Below are 19,348 nucleotides of genomic sequence, written 5' to 3'. Positions count from 1 at the left end.
TAAAGTTACTTTAAGTAAAATGACAAGGGACATCCTGCCAAGATGGTAGAGAGAAGACAGACACTTTGATAGTTCTCTCTGTTTCCCCTCAGAAATAACATGAGAGATGGGGCACCTAGGTGGCGCAGTGGATAAAGCACCGGCCCTGGAGTCAGGAGTACCTGGGTTCAAATCTGGTCTCAGACACATAACAATTACTTAGCCCTGTGGCCTTGGGCAAGCCACTTAACCCCATTTGCCTTGCAAAATACTTAAAAACAAACAAACAAAAAAGAGAAATAACATGAGAGAAACCTCTTAATAGAAATTCCATCAACAAAACCCAAAAAGAGAAGTTAGGAGAAAATCACCTACCAAGAAGGTCTGTTTCAGGGCACCCTGAGTGAACCAGGAGATGAGAGCAGAGGATTAGAACTGGGGACAGCAGCTGGGGGAGGACAGAAGGTCAGCTTCAGCTGTTGGAGACTTTGGTGAGTGGCAAGTGCAAGATCCAGCTTTAGCTGCAGAGATTTTGTCCAGGGGGAGAAGAGCTACAGGAGGGTGAGTACCAGCACAGTCTCAGAGAAGGCCTGGAGAGCAACCAGCTGGGCCAGGGAGCTGAGCTTCATACTTTCAGCATACACTTTTGCCCAGAACAAACAATAAACACCCCCCCCACCCCAAACACACACACACACACACACACACACACACACACACACACACAGATACACACACACACACACACACACACACACACACACACACACACACACACACACACACACACACACACACACACACACACATACACACACCCTCAGGGCAGCAGAGTTCACTTAATATAAAGAGAGTAACTCCCTCCCCCAGTGCCCAGCCTACTGCTGAGGACCACACTCCAGAAAAAGCAACCGGCACCCCCTCCTGGCTGACCCTTGGAATTACTAAGCCAAGTGAACAAAGCCTCTATCTAGTATCTTCAAAGGCAAACCTCTGAGAGCCAGCTCCCAACCCCACCCCAACACAAGATGAAAAAAGACCAGAGAAAAGGGGGGCCCATGTAGAAGTACTTAGAAGAAGAAACAGATTCTAACCCAGAGAGATCTAGCACTGCTGAGGAGAATATGAATTGGTTTCCATCTCAGAAAGACTTCTTTGAAGAAACCAGTAATGAGTTTAAAAATCAATTGGAAAAACTGGGAAAAGAAACTCAAGAGAATATTAACATGTTGAAAGAGGAAATTAACATCTCAAAACAAGAAAACAAATCCTTGGGATAAACAAATGGACAAATACCAAAAGATATAACTCACTGAGATCTAAAATTGGGCAAATGCAAAAAAAAATGATTCTCTCAAAACCACACCTGGGCAAATAGAAAACTACTTCAAAAATAGAATTGATCAACTGGAAAGGGAGTTGTAAAAGATAAAAAAAAATCCTCTTCTCTAAAAAAAAACGGTGGAATTAGTGGAAACTTATGGCTTCATGAGACAAAAAGATTGTGTTAAATGAAAGTAAATAATCAAAAAATTAGAAGAAAAACCACTGACTTTGAGAACAGATCAGAAAGGGAAAACATGAGAATTACATGCCTTCCAGAAAACATTCAAGAGAAAAAGAAAAGCCTGAACTTAATAATACAGGATTTAGTGATGGAAAATTTGCCCTCATGGAGCCAAAGGGAAAAATAGTTATTGAAAGAACACATCAATCCCCTCCAGAAATAGATCTCAAGATGAAAACACCAAGACTGTTGTGGAGAAATTCCAGAACTATCAAATAAAAAGAAAAAATATGCAAAGCAGCCAGAAATAAAAATTTTAAATACCACTGAGCCACAACAAGTATTACATAGGAACTGGGCACAGGAACATTAAGGAATGGAAGGGACTAGAAAGAGATATTCCAAAGAGCAAGGGAGCTTGGAATGCAGCCAAGAATCCGGTATCCTGAAAAGCAGAACCTTCTTGTCCAGGGAAAAAGATGGACATTTCATGAAATGTGAGACTTCCAAGATTTCATAATGAAAAGACCAGAACTAAATAGAAAACTTGGACATCAAACAGGAGGCACAAGAGACATATGAAAAGGTAAAAAAACCCTGCTATCCAATAAGTTGAAACTGGCTATATACCCACTTGGGAGATAGAGTCTCATAACTCTTGAGAATTGTAACTCTATTAGAGAGAATATACATTGCCAGAAGTGATGGACAATCTTAAGTTTTCTGTAAAACAATACCTCCTTAAAAAGGGGTGACAGTAATGAGAAGGGAGGATGGAGGGAGACTGAATGGAGTAAATCTCATTACATCAAGAGGTACAAAAGACCTATTTCAATTGAGGGGAAGAAGGGAGGAGATGAGAACTACCTGAATCTGTCTCATCTGACTTGGCTTAAAGTTAATTTAGACACACTTAATCAAGTTAAGAAACTTATCTTACCTTTCAAACATGAAATGGGGAAAAGGGAAGGGGGGGCAGGGAGTTGAAAAAAAGGGGAGCTAATAGAAGGAAGGGAAGAAGGGGAAAAAAGGAAAGGAGTAAGAAAGGGCAAGGAAAGAGGGCAAGCACATTGATTGTATTCAAAATCAAAACACTGGGAAATATGAATAAAGGGGGGGAAGAGGGAAAAATACAAACAGAAGGAAGATAACATGGAGGGCAATAAAGAGTTAGAAGTTATAACTTTGAATGTGAATGGAATGGACTGTCCCTTAAAATGCAAGCAGATAACAGAGTGGATTAAAAACAGACTCTACAATAAGATGTTTGCAAGAAACTCATTTGAAGCAAAGAAATACATATAGAATGAAAGTTAAAAGTTAAAGTGAAATATATTTTGCATCAATTGAAGTGAAAAAAACCAGAGCTAGCAATCCCTATATCAAACAAAGCAGCTGCAAAAATAGATAGCATTAAAAGAGCTATGGAAGTAAACTTTATCCTCTTAAAAGGTACCATATATAATAAAGTAATTTCAATACTAAATATGTATACACCCAATGGGACAGCATCCACATTCTTAGAGGGGAAGTTGAAAGAGTTACAGAAAGAAAAAGACAACAAAACTATGCTAGTGGGAGACTTCAACGTCCCACTCTCAGATTTAGATAAATCGAATCATAAAATAAAAAAGAAGGAAGTTAAGGAGTCAAACAGATTATTAGAAAACCTAGAAATGATAGACCTATGGAGGAAATTGAATGGAGATAGAAAGGAATATACTTTTTTTCTGCAGTGCATGACACTTACACAAAAATTGACCATGTACTAGGACATAAATACCTAATGACCAATTGCAGAAAGGCAGAAATAATGAATAGATCTTTCTCAGATCATAATGTAATAAAAATCATATTCAATACTGAGCCATGGAGGTACAGACCCAGAACTAATTAGAAAGTAAACAACTTCATTTTAAAGAATGAATGTATCAAGCAAGAAATTATAGAAAGAATTATTTGATCATAGATAATGATAATAATGATACAAAATACCAAAACTTATGGGATGCACTCAAGACGGCAGTCAGGGGATTTATTATATCTTTAAATGCTTAATGAATAAATTAGAGAAAGAAGAAATCAATGAACTAAATGTGAAACTACAAAAATTATAGAAAGAGCAAATTAAACCCCCCAATTAAATGGCAAAGTAGAATTTGTAAAAAATGAAGGAGAAATTAATAAAATTGAATATAACAAAACAATTGAACTAATAAATAAAACTAAGACCTGGTTTTATAAAAAAAACAATAAAATTGATAAATCTCTCTTCAATTTGATTTAAAAAAGAAAAAAAGAAATTCGTATTCCTAGTATCATAAATGAAAAAGGTGAATTCACCACCAATGAGGAGGGAATTAAAGTAATAATTCAGGAAATATTTTGCCCAACTCTATGCCAAGAAAGATGACAATCTAAGTGAAATAGATGAATATTTACAAAAATATAAATTGCCAAGATTAAATGAAGAGGAAATTAAAAACCTAAATAATCCTATCTCAGAAAAAAGAAATTCAACAAGCCATTGTTGAACTCCCTAAGAAAAAGTCTATAGGGCCAGGTGGATTCACAAGTGAATTCTATCAAACATTTAAGGAACAATTAGTTACAATTATTTTTAAACTCTTTGGGAAAATAGGTGAAGATAGAAATCTGCCTAACTCTTTCTATGGTACTGATACATAAACCAGGAAAAGGTAACACAGAGAAAGAAAATTATAGACCTATCTCCCTGATGAATATAGATGCAAAGATATTAAATAATATCTTAGCAAAATAATTACAAGTTATCACTAGGATAATATATTTTGATCAAGTAAGATTTATCCCAGCATTGCAGGGTCAGTTCAATATTAGGCAACCTGTTAGTATCATTAATTATATCAATAACATAGCTACCATAAATCATATGATGATAGCAATAGTTGCAAAAAAATGCTTTTGACAAAATACAGCACCCATTCCTTATAAAAAGACAAGAGTGTGTAGGGATAAATGGTTTGTTCCTTAGAATAATAAGCAGTATCTATCTGAAGCCATCAACAAACATTATATGCAATGGGTATAGGTTTGAGGCATTCTCAATAAGATCAGGGGTGACAAATGGATGCCCATTATCACTACTTCTCTTCAATGCCATATTGGAAATGTTAGCCTCAGCAATAAAAGAAGAAAAAGAAATTGAAATAATTAGAGTAGGGAAGGAGAAGACAAAATTCTCACTCTTTGCAGATGACAGGATGGTATACTTAGAGAATCCCAAAAAGTCATCTAAAGACTAATAGAAATAATTAGCTACTTTAGCAAACTCGCAGAATATAAAATAAACACTCATAAATCCTCAACATTTCTATATATGACCAATGAAATACAGCAGAAAGAGCTAGACAGAAAAATCTCATTTAAAGTAACCTCATACAAAATAAAATATTTGGGAGTATATCTGCCAAGGCAGACTCAAAAATGTTTTGAAAACAATTACAAAACACTTCTCACACAAATGAAAGCATATTTAAATACCTGGACATACACCCAGTATTCATGGATAGATTGAGCTTGTATAATAAAAATAAAAATTCTACCAATAGTAAACTACTTGTTTAGTGCCTTATCAATCAAAATTCCAAAAAATTACTTAGTGATTTAAAAGTAAATTTATATGGCAAAATAAAAAGGCAAGACTTTCCAGGGATTCAATGAAAAAGTGCAAAATAAGATGACTTAGCCTTATCAGATCTAAAATTGTATTATAATGCTTCAGTCCTCAAAACTGTCTGGTACTGGCTTTGAATTAGAATCATGGATCAATGGAATAGAATAACTGGAATAGCAGGAAATGATTATAGTAATCTGCTGTTTCATAAACCCAAAGAGTCCAGATATTGGGCTAAAAACTTTTTCTTGGATATAATCTGTTGGGAAAATTGGAAGCTAGTATGGAAAAAAAAACCTATATTAGACCAACATCTCACACCCTATATGAAGACAAGATCCAAATGGATACAGGATTTAAACATAAAAAAACAATATTATAAGGAAACTAGAAGATCAAAGAGTAGTTTACCTGTCAGATCTATGGAAATGAAGCAGTTTATGACCAAGGACAAGATGTAGAACATCATTAAAAACAAACTAGATAATTTTGATTACATTAAATTAAAAAAGTTTTGTCCAGACAAAACCACTGTAATGAAGACCAAAAGAAATAAATTTTGAAACAATTTTCCCAACTAGTATTTCTGACAAAGGACTCATTTCTAAAATGCACAGAAAACTGAGTCAAATTTTGAAAAAAAAACAAAACAAGCCGCTCCCCCAATTACTAAATGGTCAAAGGTTACCCAAAAGCAATTTACAGCTAAGGAAATCAAAGCATTGTTTTTAATCCTAATTCTGATTTTTCTTTCACTAATTGTCTGTTGAAATATATTAAGCAAGATTGTACCTATACAAGTTTTATCAGCTTTTCCATTACCCTGTGAAGGAGGGAAGGAAGGGAGGGTGGTAAAAATATGTGGAACTCAAATCATTTTGGAGCAAAACTACTCCAAATCCTTTCTAATTAGAGAAATTTGAATTAAAGCCACTCTAAAATACCACCTCACACCTCTCAGACTGGGCAATATGACCAGAAAGATCAATGATCAATGTTGGAAGGGTTGCTGGAAATCTGGGACACTAATACATTGTTGGTCGATCTGTGAACTCATTCAACCTTTCTGGAGAGCAATTTGGCATTATGCCCAAAGGGCAACAAAAATGTGCCCACCCTTTGATCCAACAATACTACTGCTGGGTCTATACCCTGAAGAGATTCTGAAAATGGGTAAAAACATCACTTGTACAAAATTATTTATAGCAGCCCGTTTTTTGGTGGAAAAGAATTGGAAATTAATGAATGTCCTTCAATTGGGAAATGGCTTCACAAACTGTGCTATATGTATGTTCATCGAACACTACTGTTCTATTACAAACCAGGAGTGATGTGAACTCCGGGAAACCTAGAAGGGTTTGCATGAACTGATGGAGTGAAATGGCTAGAACCAGAAAAACATTGTATACCCTAACATAAACATGGTGGTGTTGATCAAACTTGATGAACTTGATCATTCCATCAGTGCAACAACCAGTGAAAATTTTGGGCTATCTGCAATAGAGAATATCATCTGTATCCAGTGAAAGAATTATGGACTTTGACCAAAGACCAAAGACCATTACCTTCAAATCAGAAAAAAAAATTATCTTATTATATAATTTTACTATCTCATACTTTATTTTTCTTCTATAAGAATATGATTTCTCTGTCATTACATTCAATTGAGATCAATGTATACCATGGAAACAATGTAAAGACTAACAGAATGCCTTCTGTGAGGGGTAAGTAGAGGAAAGCAGGAAGTATTGCAGAAAAATTGTAAAACTCAAAATAAATAAAATCTTTCGTTAAAATAAGAAGTGCAAATTAAAACATCTCTAAGGTATCACCTCTCACCTAAATGATTAAGGAAAGTGGGAAGACTGGGACCTTAATTATGCACTGATCTACTTATTCTGGAGAGCAATTTGGAACAATGCCTATAGGTTATTGCTCTGTATGTTTTTATCCAATCCTATCCCAAAGGAGTCATAATAAGGGACACAAAGCCCACATATTCATAAATACTGATAACAACTCTTTTTATAGTGTCAATGAATTCCAAATTCCATGGATTCCATCAATTGAGGAATGGTTGATTAAATGATGATATAGGAATTTGAGGACAATTCTTTTTCTATAAGAAATCATAAGTAGTCAAACATTAGAAAGGCTTGAAAATAGTTGGATAAATTGATGCTGAATGAAGACAGAAGAACCAGAATATTAAATATAATAACAGTAACATTGTGAGACGATCAATTATAAAGAACTTCGATCCTCTCAGCAGCTGAATGAGCAACAATAATCCTGATAGACTTGTTAAAGAAAATGTCTTCCACATCAAAAATAACAAATAAAAACAAACAAAAAATGAACCCTGAATGCACAGTAAAGCATTCTATATTCATTTTTAATATTTCTTTTGTTTTTTCTTTCATATTGTTTTTAATCCAAGTTCTGATTTGTCTTTCACTAATTGTCTATGGAAATATATTAAGCAAGATTGGACTTATACAAGTTGTATTAGATTTTCCACTACCCTGTGAAGGAGAGAAGGAAGGGAGGGTGGTAGAAATATGTGGAATTGAAAAACTTGCAAAAGCATGACTATTGAAAACTACATTTTTATGAAAATTGAAAAAATACTAAAATAATTTAAAAAGACAAAAAACCTTGTTTTTAGCTTCCTTTCTCAAATTAAAAAAGAGAATTAAAAAATCTACATGGGAAAAAATTATCTAATCATTGTGTGCCTCAGTTTTTCTCATCTGTATATTGAAGGGATTTGAAATAAGCATGGTGTAAATTCCCTTCTAAGCTCTAAATTTCTGACTCACTCAGTGATTCATCTCCATCTGTTCTAAAAGTCAGCATTAGGATTGGTTCAAATGAAACAGAACTTCAAAGAACAGGATTGTGCCTGCATTTCCTAAGGAAACATCTTCAAATTTGTACATAGGTTAAAAAAACAGAATTATTGGTCACCCACTTTGCACAAGGCATTATATTTCTTCATTTTTTACTATTACTAAAAAAGTACCCCTAAGATTGATGGAGATATAACAGCCTGTCTGGATCAACTCACTCAATGGAGGGAGTGAGATTGCTAACATATTGCATGGCATCAACTTAAAGGTGGGGGGGAGGGATAAAAGTTGCTAGGATAGGTAGTGCTCATGGCTTCAGATTAGTCAAACTGCAGGCAATCAAAATCCATGAAAGAGAGCAGCTAAGTGCATTAACTCTTATTTAAGTATTTAAATTGTTTTTGATTTTTTAATTAAAGATTTTATTTGAGTTTTAAAATTTTTCACTCAATCTTACATCCCTCCCCCATCCCCCCCAGAAAGCAATCTGTCAGTCTTTACTTTGTTTCTATGTTCTAAATTGATGCAAATTGAGTGTGATGAAAGAGAAATCATATACTCAAGGAAGAAACAAAAAGTCTAAGATATAACAAAATCAGAATAGAAGATATCCATTTTTTTTCTAAATTAAAAGGAATAGTTCTTGAACTTTGTTCAAACTCCACAGGTCTTTATCTGGATACAGATGGTATACTCCATTGCAGACAGCCCAAAATTGTCCCTGATTGTTGCAGTGAATGAGCCAGTCCATCAAGGTTGAATATCACCCACATATTTCTCTTAGGTTGTACAGTGTTTTCCTGGTTCTGCTCAACTCACTCAGCATCAGTTTATGCAAATCCTTCCAGGCTTTCCTGAATTCCCATCCCTCATAGTTTCTAATAGAACAATAGTGTTCCATGACATACATATACCCCAGTTTGCTAAGCCATTCCCCAACTGAAGGACATTTACTTGATTTCCCATTCTTTGCCACCACAAACAGGGATGTTATGAATATTTTTCTACATGTGATATTTTTACCCTTTTTCATCATCTCTTCAGGGAACAGTCCCAGTAGTGGTATTGCTGGGGCAAATGGTATGCTCATTTTTGTTGTCCTTTGGGTGTAGTTATAAATTTCTCTCCAGAAAGATTTGATGAGTTCACAGATCCACCAACAGTGTAATAGTGTTCCATATTTCCCACAACCATTGCAAAAATGATCATTATCCTTTATGGTCATATTGGCCAGTCTGAGAGGTGTGAGGTGGTACCTTAGAGAAGCTCTAATTTTCATTTCTCTACTAAGTAATTATTTAGAGCAACTTTTCATATGGCAATAAATTGCTTTGATCTCCTCATCTGTAAATTGCCTTTTGCATATCTTTTGACCATTTGTCAATTGGGGAAGGGCTTTTTGTTTTAAAAATATGACTTAGTTCTCTGTATATTTTATTTTATTTTTTTAAATTTAATTTATTAAAGATATTATTTGAATTTAACATTTCCCCCCAATCTTGCTTCCTTATCCCCCCCCCCCCAGAAAGCACTCTGTCAGTCTTTACTTCCATGTTGTACCTTGTTCCAAATTGGGTGTGATGAGAGAGAAATCATATCCTTAAAAAGAAGAGAAGTCTAAGAGGTAACAAGATCAGATAATAAGCTATCTGTTGTTTTCTAAATTAAAGGAAATAGTCCTTGCACTTTGTTCAAACTCCACAGTTCTTTATCTGAATACTCTCCTTTGCAGACATCCCAAAATTGTTCCTGATTGCTGCACTGATGGAATGAGCAAGTCCTTCAAGGTTGAACATCACTCCCATGTTGCTGTTAGGGTGTACAGTGTTTTTCTGGTTCTGCTCATCTCACTCAGCATCAGTTCATGCAAATCCCTCCAGGTTTCCCCTGAAATCCTGTCCCTCCTGGTTTCTGATAGAACAATAGTGTTCCATGACATACATATACCTCAGTTTGCTAAGACATTCCCCAGTTGAAGTACATTTACTGGATTTCCAATTCTTTGCCACCAAAAACAGGGCTGCTATAAAAATTTTAGTACAAGTAATGTTTTTACCCCTTTTTCTCATCTCTTCAGGGTATAGACCCAGTAGTGGTGTTGTTGGGTCAAAGGGTATACACATTGTTGTTGCCCTTTGGGCATAGTTCCAAATAGCTCTCCAGAAGGGTTGGATGAGTTCACAGCTCCACCAACAGTGTAATAGTGTCCCAGATTTCCCACATCCTTTCCAACAATGATCATTATCCTTCCTGGTCATACTGGACAATCTGAGAGCTTTGAGGTGGTACCTCAGAGAAGCTTTAATTTGCATTTTTCTAATAATTAATGATTTAGACTATTTTTTTCATATGGCTATGGATTACTTTGATCTCGTCATGTGTAAATTGCCTTTGCATATCCTTTGAACATTTGTCAATTGGGGAATGGCTTTTTGTTTTAAAAATATGACTCAGTTCTCTGTATATTTTAGAAATGAGTCCTTTGTCAGAATCATTAGTTGTAAAGACTGTTGCCCAATTTACTATATGTTTTTTTATCTTGGTTATATTGGTTTTATCTGTGCAAAAGCTTTTTAATTTAATGTAATCGAAATCATCTAATTGGTTTTTGGTGATGTTCTCTAACTCTTCCTGAGTCATCAACTGTTCCCCTTTCCATAGATCTGACAGGTAGACTAGTCCTTGATCTTCTAATTTGCTTATAGTATTGTTTTTTATGTCTATGTCCTATAACCATTTGGATCTTATCTTGTCAAAGTGTGTGAGGTATTGCTCTAATCTAAGTTTCTTCCATACTAACTTCCAATTTTACCAGCAATTTTTATCAAAGAGGGAGTTTTTATCACACTGGCCAGACTCTTTGGGTTTATCAAACAGCAGATTACTATACTCATCTCCTGCTTTTACACCTAGTCTATTCCACTGGTCCACCACACTATTTCTTATCCAATAATAAACAGTTTTCATGACTGATGTTTATACTATAATTTTAGATTGGGTAGGGCTAAGCCATGTTCTTTTGTACTTTTTTTCATTAAGCTCCTGGCAATTCTTGACTTTTTATTCCTCCATATGAATTTACTTATAATTTTTTCTAACTCGTTAAAGAAATTTTTTGGAATTTTGATTGGTAGGGCACTAAACAGAGAGTTTAGTTTTGGTAGAATTGTCATTTTTATTATATTAGCTCTACCTATCCATGAGCATTTGATATTTGACCAGTTATTTAAATCTAATTTAATTTGTTTGAGAAGTGTTTTATAATTGTTTTCAAAAAGATTCTGAGTCTGTCTTGGCAAATAGACTCCCAAATATTTTATATTGTCTGAGGTTACTTTGAATGGGATTTCTCTTTCTATCTCTTCCTGCTGTTTTTGCTAGACATATATAGAAAAGTTGAAGATTTATGAGAGTTTATTTTATAACCTTCAACTTTGCTAAAATTTCTTATTGTTTCTAGTAGTTTTTTTTAGATGATTTCTTGGGATTCTCTAGGTAGACCATCATGTCATCTGAAAAGATTGAGAGTTTTGTTTCTTCCGTCCCAATTCTAATTCCTTCAATTTCTTTTTCTTCTTTAATTGCTGATGCTAACATTTATAATACAATATTGAATAGTATTGGTGATAATGGGCACCCTTGTTTCACCCCTGATCTTAATGGGAATTCCTCTAGCATCTCCCCATTGAATATAATGCTTGTTGATGGTTTCAGATAGATACTGCTAATTATTTTAAGGAACTGTCTATTTATTCCTACACTCTCTAATGTTTTTAAAAGGAATGGATACTGTATTTTGTCAAAAGCTTTTTCAGCATCTATTGATATGATCATATGGTTTCTGATAGGTTTGTTGTTGATATAATTAAGTATACTAACAGTTTTCCTAATATTGAACCAAGCCTGCATTCCTGGAACAAATCCTACTTGATCAAAATGTATTATCCTAGTGATGACTTGTTGTAATCATTTTGCTAAGATCTTATTTAAGATTTTTACATCTATATTCATCAGGGAGATAGGTCTATAATTTTCTTTCTCTTTTTTAACTCTTCCTGGTTTAGGTAACAGTACCATATTGGTTTCATAGAAAGAGTTAGGCAGAGTTCCATCTTTCCCTATTTTTCCAAAGAGTTTATATAGGATTGGAAGCAATTGTTCCTTAAATGTTTGGGAGAATTCACTTCTGAATCCATCAGGCCCTGGAGATTGTTTTACAGGGAGTTCAATAATGGCTTGTTGAATTTCTTTTTTCTGAGATAGGTTTGTAGGTATTTAATCTCTTATTCATTTAATCTGGGCAACTCATATTTTTGTAAATATTTATGCATTTCACTTAGATTATCATATTTATTGGCATAGAGGTGGGCAAAATAATTTTGAATTATTACTTTAATTTTCTCCTCATTGGTGGTGAGTTCACCTTTTTCATTTATGATACTAGCTATTTGGTTTTCTTTTTTTAAATCAAATTGATCAGAGGTTTATCAATTTTATTGGTTTTTTCATAATACCAACTTTTGGTTTTATTTATTAATTCAATAGTTTTTTGCTTTCAATTATATTAATTTCTCCTTTAATTTTTAGAATTTCTAATTTGCTACTTAATTGGGATTTTTTGATTTGTTGTTTCTCTAATTTTTTAGTTTCATGTTTAGTTCATTGATTTCCTCTTTCTCCAATTTATTCTTATAAGCATTTAGAGCTATAATATATCACCTGAGAGTTGCTTTGCATGAATCCTGTAGGTTTTGGTATGTTGTTTCTTTATTATCATTATCCAGGAAAAAAATGGTTAATTCTTTCTACAATTTGCTTTTGGGTCCACTCATTTTTTAAAATGAGGTTATTCAGTTTCCAATTTGTTCTGGGTCTATATCTCCTTGGCCCAGAATTGCCTATGATATTTATTGCATTGTGATCTGTGAAAGATGTATTCACTATTTCTGCCTTTCTGTAGTTGACCATTAGGTTTTTATGTCCTAGTACATGGTCAATTTTTGTATAAGTTCCATTTACTGTAGAGAAAAAGGTATATTCCTTTCTATCCCCATTCATTTTCCTTCATACATCTACCATATTTAATTTTTGTGACAATCTATTTACCTCCTTAATTTCTTTCTTGTTTGTTTTATGATTCGACTTATCTAGATCTGATAGAGGGAGGTTGAGTTCTCCCACTAGTAGAGTTTTGCTGTCTATGTCTTCCTGTAGTTCTTTCAGCTACTCCTCTAAGAAGTTGGATGCTGTCCCACTGGGTTCATATATGTTCAATACTGAAATGACTTTATTATCTATGGTACCTTTTAGGAGGATATAATTTCCTTCCTTATCTCTTTTAATGCTATCTAATTTTGCTGCTGCTTTGTCTGAGGTAAGGACTGCTATGCCTGCTTTTTTTACTTCAGCTGAAGCAAAATATATTTTGCTCCAACCTTTTAACTTTATTCTATATGCATCTCACTGCTTCAAATGAGTTTTTTGTAAGCAGCATATTGTAGGATTCTGTTTTTTAATCCACTCTGCTAGTTGCTTACGTTTTAAGGGAGAGTTTATCTCATTCACATTTAAGGTTATGATTACTAATTATTTTTTGCCCTCTGTGCTATCTTCCCTCTGTTTGTATTTTTCCCCGTTTCCCCCTCTTTATCCAGATTCCCCAGTCTTTTGTTTCTGAAAACCACCCCTTTTAGTGTGTTTGCTCTCCTAGATCACACCCTCCCCTTTCTTTCCCCTTTCCCTTTTTCCCTTTTCCCTTCCCTTCTTTTTATTATTTCTGCTTATTTCCCCCACTCCCTTTCCCTTTCTCTGTCCCCGCACCCCTTTTCCCCTTTTAATACTTGAAAGATTAGATGTTTTATAAGTTAACTGAGTATGTGTAGGTTGACTTTAAGCCAAGTCTGATGAGAAGAAGATTCAGGTGTTACTCCTCTGCTCCCTTCTTCCCCACTATGACCATAGGTTTTTTTGTACCTCTTAGTGTAATGAGATTTACCCCAATCAATCCCCGCCCTCCTCCTGTCTCTTTCCTGTCCCCATTTTTAGGGTGGTAGTGGGGATTTTTAAGATCACTCTACCTAAGTCATAGAAAATTCTGAGTGTCTGTCCCTTCTAGTTCTGTATATTCTGTCTAATAGAGTCAAAATTCCTGAGAGTTATTAGTCTTTCTCCCAGATGGGGTTAAAGCCAGTTACATCCCATTAGATAGTAGTCTCATGGATAAGTCATGAATGTCCATCATTTCTGGCAAGGAGTATTCTCTCTGTTAGAGTTCCTTTTCTCAAAGTTTAGGAGAATCTTTTTTTTTACCCCCATGCTGGGATATAGCCAGTTTCAACTAACTTACTGGATTGCATTTTTTTTCTTTTACTGCCCCTCCCCCTTGTTTTTTTTTAACTTTTTTTGTGTCTCTTGATCCTCCTGTTTGCCGTCCAAATTTTCTGTTTAGCTCTGCTCTATTCATCAGAAATTTTTGGAATTCGTCCATTTAGTTAAATGTCCATCTTTTTCCCTGGAAGGGAAAGCTCAGTGTTGCAGGAAAGTAGATTCTTGGCTGCATTCTAAGTTCCTGTGCTCTTCAAAATATCTCGTTCCAGGCCCTTTGATCCCTTAATGTTGATGTGGCTAGGTCCTGCATGATCCTTACTGTGACTCCTTGATATTTAAATTGTTTCTTTCTGGCTGTTTTCAGGATTTTCTCTTTTATCTGATACTTCTGTAATTTGGCCACAATATTCCTTGGTGTTTTCATTTTATGATCTTTTTCTGGTGGGGATCAATGTACTCTTTCAGTAACTACTTTGCCCTCTGATTCCATGTTATCAGGGCAGTTTTCCATCACTAGATCCTGTAATATTAAGTCCAGGCTTTTTTTTCTCTTCAAAGTTTTCAGGAAGTCCTATTTTTTTCTATTTTTTTGATTTTGTTTAACTGACTCTTGATGTCTCATGGAGTCATTAGTTTCTGTAGACTCCATTCTTTTTTGGGGGGAGGAGTTTTCTTCATTAACCTTTTGCAACTCCTTTTCCAATTGGTCAGTTCAACTTTTGAAAGAGCTTTCCATTTGACCAGTTGAGGTTTTGAGAGAATTAATTTCTTTTTGCATTTGCTCATTTGAGGATCTGAGAGAATTATTCTCATTTTGTAAGTGTCCAATTGATGATCTGAGAGATTTATTCTCCTTTTGTGTTTGTTCAATTGTACTTTCTAAGGTTTTGTTTTCTTGTTGCAAGGAATTAATTGTCTCTCCCAAATTTTTAAGCTCCTTCCTTATTTCTTCAAGGAAGTCTTTCTGTGCTGGATACCAGATTGTATTCTCCTCAGAGGTTCCAGGTCTCTCTGAGTTGCGGTCTTTCCTTCCAGGAATTTTTCTATGGATCCACCTTTCCGCTTACCCTTATTCATTATGCTAAAACCTTGAGTTGGGGGGGGGGGGTTCACCTTGTCTTGGCAACCGCTAAAGTCTTTACTGAGTGCAGTTTCTCTGGCTGGACAGTAGGAGGTGCTGGTTGCCCTCTCTGGAGTATCTGTGACCTGGGTTGTGAGGCCTTCTCCTTTTGCCCAAAGGGAGGAGTTGGAACTATTGAATTCTTTTGCCTTCAATCAATAGTGGGCTTATCCTGGCCTGTGGTCATTCCTCAGCTGGGCTGGTTCTTCACCTTACACACCTGTACCTGAGGCAGAAGTAGTTTGAAATTGTTTGTTTGGAAGGAGGCCTCAGTGCAATGGAGGCATGGACTCAGAGTTTCTCAGCCCAGAGGAGCCCAGGGATGGTGTCCGCAGCTCTCCTGTACCAGACCTCTCCCCGCAGCCCTGTCTCCAAGCTCCAGGGGGGACAGCACCAATACCAGCACCTCTGCTTCCCTGCGGACCCAAGCCCCTTTCATTCAGCCCCACCGCTGATCCAGCAGGTCTGGCTCTCAGGCCCTCAGACTCCCGGTTCCAATTCAGCTGTTAATCTGGCTGATCCTCCCTCTGAGCCCAGACTCACCTGCCTGAATTCTAGCAAAGCTGTAGTGGGAGACAAATCCTGAGGTAGATGCTCTTTCTCCTGGATTTTCTCTCTGGGTTCCGTGAGTCAGACTTCCTCTAAGAGGTTTGTTTCATGTGATGTATGGGGAAGCGATTAGGAGACTCTAGAACTGTGCCTGTCTTCTCTCCACCATCTTGGCTGGAAGTCCTCCGTATATTTTATAAATGAGTCCTTTGTCAGAATCATTAGTTGTAGAGATTGTTTCCCAATTTACTACATTTCTTTTAATCTTGCTTAGAGTGGTTTCTTTCTCTGCAAAAGCTTTTTAATTTAATGTAATAGAAATCATCTAGTTTGTTTTTAGTGATATTCTCCATCTCTTCCTTAGTCATAAACAGACAGGTAACTCCCAGGGCATTCTAGGCCCTTTGATCCCTTAATATTGATGGAGCCAGGTCCTGCATAATCTTTACTGTGACTCTTTGATATTTAAATTTTTGTTTTCTGGCTGCTTGCAGGATTTTCTCTTTTATTTGACAGTTCTGGAATCTGGCCACAAGCATTCCTTGGTGTTTTCATTTTAGGATCTCTTTCTGGAGGGGATCAATGTATTCTTTCAATAACTACTTTGTTCTCTGATTCCATGATATCAGGGCAATTTTCCTCCTCTACATGCTGTAATATCAAGCCCAGGCTTTTTTTTTCTCTTCAATGTTGTCAGGAAGTCCAATAATTCTCAGGTTGCCCCATCTCGATTTATTCTCGAGGTCAGTGGTTTTGCTGATGAGATATTTTACATTTTATTCCATTTTTTTCTGTTTTTTTATTTTGTTTAACAAGCTCTTGCTGTCTCATGAATTCATTTGTTTCTGCATACTCTATTCTTTTTTTTTAGGGAGTAGTTTTCTTCATTAACCTTTTGCAGCTCTTTTTCCAATTGGTCAATTCTACTTTTGAAAACGCTTTCCATTTGACCAACTGAGGAGTTGAGAGAATTATTTTCTTTTTGTATTTGCCCAATTTATGATCTGAGAGATTTATTCTCATTTTGTATTTGTCCAGTTGAGGATCTGAGAGATTTAGTCACATTTTTTATTTGATCAATTGTATTTTCTAATGTTTTGTTTTCTTGTTGCAAGGTATTAATTGCCTCTCCCAGATTTTCAAGTTGGTTTTTAAACTCCTTCCATATTTCTTCAAGGAAGTTTCTCTGTGCTTGAGACCAGATTATATTCTCCTCATAGGTTCTAGGTCTCTCTGAGTTAAGGTCTTTTCCTTCCAAGCATTTTTCTGTGGTTACTCCTTTCTCCTGACCTTTCTTCATTTTGCTAAGACATTGGGTTGGGGAGGGGCTGGTTCACAAGGTTTTGGTGTTGCGATCCCTAGAACTTTACTCAGAGTTTAATTTCTCTGGCTGGCCAGCAGGAGGTGCTGGTTGCTTTCTCTGGAGTGTCTGTAAACTTGATTGAGGCCTTCTCCCTTAGCTTGAAGGGAGCTATTGAAGCTATTGAATGAATCCTTTTGTCTTCAATCAATGGTGGGTTTTACCCTGGGGTGAGGCCATCCCTCTCCCTATTGTCAGTTGGGCTCACTCTTCTGCTCACACACCTGTGCCTGCGGCAGAAGTAGTCTCTAATTGTATTTGTTCTGGGAAGAGGCCTCAGCTGTAATTGAGGCATAGATGCAGATTTCCTAAGACCAGTGGACCCCAAGGATGGTGTCTAGAGTTCTCCTGCATTGGAACTCTCCCCCTAGCCCTGTCGACAAGCTCCAGAGGGTCAGCACCAACACCAGTGCTTCTGCTCCCTAGTTGATTCAAGCCTCCAATGTATAGCCCCACCGCTCATCCAGCAGGTCCCTCTCTTGGCCCTTCATGTTCCCAGCTCCAATTCAGCCACTAATCTAGCTGATCCAGGGTTGATACACACTCTGTGACAGGACTCAGCTGCCTGAACTCACCCAGGGCTGTGCAAGACAAATCCTGAGGTAGATGTTCTTTCTCCTAACTTTTCTTTCTGGGTTTTGTGAGTCAGATTTCTTTTAAGAGATTTATTTCATATCATAGATGGGGAAAGATCAGGAGACTTTAAAACTTTCCCTGTCTTCTCTCCACCATCTTGGCTGGAAGTCAGTGCATTAACTCTTTAATCAGAACTAATTAACCTGTTCTGGTGGAAATTACAATTCAAGGCAGTCTATCTGCCCAATGCTAACAAGAGGTTCAAATTTAACTGTGAGAAAGGAGCATAGTACAATTGCAAGACCTCTCAGAACTAGCAAATTGATGAGATTTTGCTTTCCCAAGCATTATTTACCATTGAGTAGATGTGACCAATTACTCAGCTCAGACTGTAACATTTACATGTAGAGAGTGAGAAACAAATTGGATTAACAATAAGAAGAAACCAGGTATTTGCATTTGATTTTATTGCTATAAAATCATTTAAATATTCTTAAATAAAGACTAAAACTAAATAAAACACATATTCTCTCTCTCCCTCTCCCTCTCCCTCTCCCTCTCTCTCTCTCTCTCTCTCTATATATATATATATATATATATATATATATATATATATATATATATATATATATTGTGTGTGTGTGTGTGTGTGTGTGTGTACACAACATATCCTCCCTATCTTTCTCATCTTTAATCACCAATTCCTACTGAAAATTTCACATAGTTTCCTTGTAGATATGTTTAGCTCAAAAGTAAACCAACATATAAATTTTCCCAGAAACTTTTCCCTTCTTAACAGCACAAATGGTTTAACCATTCTCTCAATTGAGGAGCAACTACACTGTACATTTATCTTGGTCCCAAATATCTTAGGTATAATTACCTAGGATATAGGAGTGAGACAACTTATTATGGATATATTAATCTTGGCAAAAGTTTTTTTACTGAAAATTTCTCTGATAAAGACTTTATTTCTCAAATATATTAGAAACTGAGTCAAGTTAAACGTATTTTAAAAATTTAGGCTTTCCTTAGATGAAAAGTGATCAAAGGATATGAGAAAGCATGTTTCAGAAGAAGTCAATGCTAAGAATCACATGAAAAATATGACAAATGGAGCAGTAGTGGATATAGCACCAGTACTGGAGTCAGGAGGATCTCAGTTCAAATCTAGTCTCAGACGTTTAATAATTACCTAGCTGTGTGACCTTGGGCAAATCAATTAACCTTGTTGCCTTTCAAAAAAAAGGAAAAAAATATGAAAAAGTATTATGAAAAAGTATGGAGGGACTGTAGAAAAATTGGGACACTAATACAAACCTTGTGAAGTTGTGAACTGCTCTACCTATTGAAGATAACAATTAAAAAAACTCTGATCAAAGTTCTATAACACTTTGATCCAGCAGTATCAATAGTCAATCTA

The sequence above is a fragment of the Macrotis lagotis genome, chromosome 6, assembly GCF_037893015.1.
Source record: "Macrotis lagotis isolate mMagLag1 chromosome 6, bilby.v1.9.chrom.fasta, whole genome shotgun sequence".
NCBI classification, from domain to species: domain Eukaryota; kingdom Metazoa; phylum Chordata; class Mammalia; order Peramelemorphia; family Peramelidae; genus Macrotis; species Macrotis lagotis.
This window is presented reverse-complemented; position numbering follows the sequence as displayed.